Source organism: Myiozetetes cayanensis, unplaced genomic scaffold (assembly GCF_022539395.1).
Source record: "Myiozetetes cayanensis isolate MyiCay16 unplaced genomic scaffold, myiCay2020 scf2-11, whole genome shotgun sequence".
In the NCBI taxonomy this organism is placed as follows: Eukaryota; Metazoa; Chordata; class Aves; order Passeriformes; family Tyrannidae; genus Myiozetetes; species Myiozetetes cayanensis.
Genome location: NW_026087411.1, coordinates 29,135,000 through 29,140,999, shown reverse-complemented (window position 1 = coordinate 29,140,999; position 6,000 = coordinate 29,135,000).

The window sequence follows — 6,000 nt, the reverse complement described above, 5'->3', positions numbered from 1 at the left end:
TTGAAGACCTTCAAAAGTGCTGGTGATATCATCAGTCTGCAGTGACTGTCATTAGCTGCATCACCTGAATGTAAGGAAGAAATCTGTGGAAAAAAGTAGAGCTGTACCTACTTCCTCATTGTAAATACAGTTCTCTATAGGTAAAATTATCTTCCTTTCAAGTAAATTGAACATACTTTATGTGGTATAAGGTATGTGGTCAAAGGCAACCTTGCAAAAATAAGTGTGGCTGTATATTTGCAGCACTCTTTGATCTTGCAGCCCTGCACGTTTGGATCTATAACAGAAAATGATACAAATCTGGGGATATGGGGAAAAGGAGGGTTGCAATTTCTCTAATATAAGAAGATGTGAAACAGGTGGCAAGTTATGCCACTTGGGATTGCCTCTCTGTTTGTGGATTACCAGTTCTCAAATAATATTAGCAGTATAGCTCCTCAGATTGATATTGGATGACATCCTCTCCATTGTCATAATGTTAGGATTCAGGTATCATTAATAACAATTGTGACAGAAACATACTGGTAACTAATCTACTTATTTATAATCTAGCTGTTTATCTAACTTCCTCTGTCCTGACCTCCTTAATCAGTCTTTTGCTATATGATGGAAATTACTCTGCTCTTTGAGGCAGAGGTTACCAGCAAAATCCAATGACTCTACTGGTGGTGCTGTGTGATTTGAGACTCTGATGGAGGGAGTTATTTATAAACTGCCTGGAATACTTTGCAGTACTTCAAGGTAGATGATTAATTTATCATTGAAAAGGTTGGGCATTGATGTGAAATCAGCAAGGGTATAGGCTTAGCAATATATTATAAATATTGATGTGGAGGCCAATGAGTTCCTGACAATAAAATTCCTTATCGCATTATGCTCACAGTCTTAAACTTTCATTCACCATCCAAAAAATAAAAAAAGAGTATCCTAAGAAGCACCCAGAACCTCCCTGCTTTCCTTTTGGAGAATGGACCATGTTTTCAGCATGTTTTCATGTTTTAATTATGTTCAGTTTGTGAGGTGAAGTGCAGGCTTGGCTGAAAGTCAGGGTTTCTTTTGATGAAATACTGGACTTTTGCTAATATTAGGTATTATTATTTAGACTCTCTTCATTAACTCTCAGAGATGTAGCCTTCCAGAATCTATGTCTCATTGATCTCTCTGTCTTACAGAAGCAAAACCAAAACCACTGGATAACTAGGAGGTTTGTGTAAAATTTCAAAGTGAAGACTGTGTGGAAAGAAGACCTTCTTCCTTATTTATACCCATGTCTTTCAGCACTTTGACTTTGTCAAAACTTTTTGTTTAGGCACTCTCAGGATACTCTCCAATTTGTTCTTGGTTTGATTTATTTATTTTTATAGTTTCAGCACTGCAAAGTACTTTTTCTGCTTTCACTGACTCTGTTTAGGACTGCAAATGTTTGCAGAAATTAGTGTATAGAATGTCTTTCTGCCATTTCACCCATGATGACTAGTCATTCCTCTCCCAGAAAACTAATGAATACCAGTGTAGTTTATGGGACTTAAAGTTATCTCCTAGTTTCCTACACAATATCATAATTCATTTCTTTCAACTGTAAGCAACTCTGATATTTAAATAGGTGTCAAGTAACAGCATGATTTTCTGCATCATACTGCAAATTAATCTGCTAGCTAGGTTGTTTACAGCTGGGAGTACAAGAAATTACCTTTTACTGTTGCTATCCTTTTAGACTCATCTTATTCCTCTAGATTTCTTCAACCGTGTCCTTAATCTGAGATTTACTTGCCATTTTGTTGACTTTCATTGGACCTGAGGACTCACAGGAAGAGTGGAATTCCTAATTCTCTTCTTGTCTGTTCCTAACTTGAGGAATGTTCCTAGTTAAGACTGAATTAGGCACCTCACTGTGCAAACCTTAGAGGTCCTGATGAATTAATGTGTTGTACAGCTGCTGGATAAATGGTTTGTATTTAATAGTAGAGCCCAGTAGAAGTGTTTCTCCCAGCAGTTGTTGGAGACTACAGCTTAGTGTTTTAGCACTTGAACCTTCTTGGATTTAAGTGCATGAGAATGAGGTGAATCAACAAGAAAGGTAAATGTGCGAAAATAAAGTGCTGATTATGAATTCTAATTTATGATGAAACTGTCTTGGTCAAACAAAGCATAGATGGAGAGGAATATTCATTAAGAGAAAAAGGACAGCAGGACAGACCACAGGACTAATTTACCTTATGAATTTTGAAGTGAAACAGCAAAAAATCCACTGATGTGAGGATTTTCTTTTAGCATCAAATCAGTTTACAGGGCCAAGAGCATGCAGGATGAGAGTAAATATATCAATTCCATTTCTGTTAAGTAAGTCTCAGCATACTCAGCCTTTTCAAGAACTTGTCAACACTGTGGAGAACCAGATCTTAAATACAGAGTGATTTAAAACTTCCAAACAATGGCAACCTGTTTGTAGTATGATTTAATTAAAGGGACAATATATAGATACTTGACCCTTCGGCTAGGCACGTGTTCTGTTCACACTGTTGCAAATGTGGAATATGCAAGTTTTCTTAAGAAAGGAAGTTCTTCAAGGTTTGATCTCTGTATACTTTCAAGCTTAATCAACAAGAAGGGAGATTTAATCTGTGAAACAGATAGCAGCTAACAAGGTCTAGGTGATGCCCATGTGTTAGAAAAACAAGTTACTTATTGGTAGAATTTACTTGTTAAGGTTTAGGGCTGGACATGCCTTAGTGGTCTAAGACCTCGGGGGAGATTAACAAAGCTTGTGAAAAAGGATACCCACTGATGGTGGATACAAAAAATGCAGAATTTACAGGCCACAAGGACATCTGACAGGGCTCCCAAGACCAGGAAGAAATTAATAAAGATGACCCAGCAATGGTGCTGAAATCAGATCTGACTGGGTAAAAGGTAATTCTGACAGTGGGAGATTGCGACCACCAACTTATGGACCACTGACCCAAAAAACCCACTGATCCAAAACTTCCACTGACCTAAAAGACGATAAAGACTGAACATGCACCCTAAATAGCATAAGTGAGAGAATCATCACCAATAGAAGATAGAACAAATTAGTATGAGAATGATGTAACTCCTCTCCTCTCTCCTCCTCCTCCTTCTCCTTCTCCTTCTCCTTCTCCTTCTCCTTCTCCTTCTCCTTCTCCTTCTCCTTCTCCTTCTCCTTCTCCTTCTCCTTCTCCTTCTCCTTCTCCTTCTCCTTCTCCTTCTCCTTTCCTCTCCTCCCCTTCCCTCTCCTACCAAATGAATCATCAAATCTTATTGGTAACTATTCTCCTCTCCTTTCTCTCCTTCTCTCTTTCTTCTCTCTCTCTTTACCCCTTTTAATCTGTTTTCTTTTACTCTTTTCCTTCTCTTGTGTGTAACTTAAATCCAGTGAACCGTGTTTTAGTAAAGCTGGTATATACGGATTGCTTTAGTGGATGTTTCCTGCGAAATGAGTCTTTGTGCTGAATGTTTCAGTGAAATGCTTTTTTCTTGGTTGTATTTTACTCCTGTAAAAACCTTTTTGACAAAATATCTTATTTTTCTCACTAAATTAAAAAGAATTTCTCTTAGAGAGGAGTGTGTGACTCTTTCTCCAGACACTAATTAGAGGTTATAGCAAGCCAAAGGCTTTGAAAAAGTCTTAAATTAAAATGTAACCACTCTGGACAGTTTATAGCTTAATCCAGAGTGCAACAAGGACTTATTCCAGAAACAAGTCAAGTTTGTGAATCAACAGACAGTCACTAAGAATGCCTGGGAGTGTTTGGGCCTAAGTGCAAAATTCACTAGTCTGACTAGTGTAGAATTTAGACAACAAAAATCCTGCGTTTTGAGGCTCCTGGTCTGAATTTTTGGGAAGTGAGTGGCCTGGAAAGTATTAATAATAGTTGAAATAGTGAAAGGATTATTATGTTCCCAGTAAATTTTGGATCTTAGCACCTATAAAGACGTGACCAATTATTAGCTAATTTGCAAGCACAAATACCTATTTTTTAGGACACAAACAGATTTTTTTTTTTCTAAGCATAATCACCTTATTAATGAAAGCACAGAACTCACAAAATGCTTGGAAAGGTTAAAGTTGGTACAGGCAAAGGAGAAACTGATGACTAACTCCAGACATGAGAGTAGCTTTGAGGCAGAGGGATTTCATTGTATAATTTATGGGCAGGAAAATGAAAAGAGAGGTTAAAAAAGCAATGAGAACTCCTTGGCTAAATTCCTGCTGAAAACTCTGAAACTATATTCCCCATCTTATTATGGCAAAACAAAACCAACCTGACCATTTAACAGATGATCCCCTTGCTATAAAAAAGCTGCCAACTTGTATAATTTTGGCTTGTGTATTTGGCTTGGAGATAGGAACAGCTGGAGAAAAGCAAAAAAGAAAAGACCCAAAGCTCTCTCTTCTTTTTGCTTATGAACACTGAGCTTTAATTAACTTCATCATCCTCTTATTAAAATCAGACTCCTCTAATGGGGCTCCCCCTCTTCACCCAGACTTTTTGTTCATGCTGTGTTGATACCAAGGAATTTTTCTTTTGGAGGCTGAAGTTATCTGGATACCTCTCAAAGCATTTAGATTAGGATTGCCTCTGAGAAAGCCAGTACTAAGATCCCATGGAGAAAGAAGTCTAAAAAATTGTCTTGAATGGGAAAGCTATTTTCATCTTTAGATAATCTTCCTCTGTTAATTATATGGAAATACAATTAAGACTGTCAACAGGACAAGGAATAGTGTTATGGGAGTACAGAAGAGCTCCAGAGACAAAAAGAAAACTAGAAGGTTATCTCCATCATCCAAGGCACTATGCTCTGTAAGGGAAAGCACCACTCCTTCCAGCCTGTGTTAGTGATCTGCTCCCAGTGACCTCGGGCACGTCTGCAGTTAATGTGTGCTGTCATTCCATGCTTTATTGTTCTCAGAGTGAGGACACACATAAGAGACCCTAAGATATTCATATCACTACCCCAACATCTGAACAAAACCTGCCAGATATTAAAGGATATTATGAGCAGCACTGAACATTTGCACAGGGATTTATACCAAAAGTATAAGCTCTCAAATTCCAAATTGGCATATAAGCTACCAATCATTCTGTAGGACAATGAGCTCAGTAGATATGCCTACTTCTGTGTCACAGAACAACACAAAAAGGAGATAGTCACACTTGTTTTCTTATTTATCATTTAGAAATTCTTCTATTCCTTTTTACTGCCTGAATACAAATCTCCTGTCTGTGGTCTTCTATCTGCAACTGAACATTCTTTATTCTCCTTACATGATTCCTTAGTTTTTTCTTTTGTAGACTTTGCTTTATTTGGGAAAAACAGTGTTTCAGCACTCAAATGAGTCTTGCATTGTTAAGTCTGTGCACTTTCATGGCTTCTCCTCCTCCCTACCTGAGCATTAGTTGATGTCTAGCTGGGATTAATTACGTGTCAGGGTCAGGATTAAAATAGAAACCTTAGCTTTTCCTAAGTGTTGCCACCTCTGTGGATACCTCAAGTCTGACTGTGTGCACACGATGCTAATCTGATAAACCTTGCCCTTTAAAAATGAGCTTTGCAATGATTCCAAACTGGATAAAAATTTAAATGAGAAAAGTCTATACTGATTTTAAAGCTGCTGATGTAAAAGAAAATTAACCCTGGGAAGGATGGTTGTAGAAAAAGTGGGCTTGGACAGAAAATCTCTGACATACTCTAACATGCAAATCATTTTAGGTACCTGCAAGGGAATATCCCATGTTTATTTCTTTTCTATTCCAATATGTCAGTAGAAGAATCAGAGATATTTTTAGAGAACTGGTATCCAGTCCTCTGCTTGTAACACCAGGTGCCTTCATTATCTGCTCCAAGTGTTTAAACATTATTGAGTCTCAGGACACCTGTGAGTATTCAGCATTTTGGAAAAAAAATCACACAGGTGTGCATTCAGTCTTCCCACACATATCTGTACCAGCTGTATTTTGATGCACTCTGCATTATGCA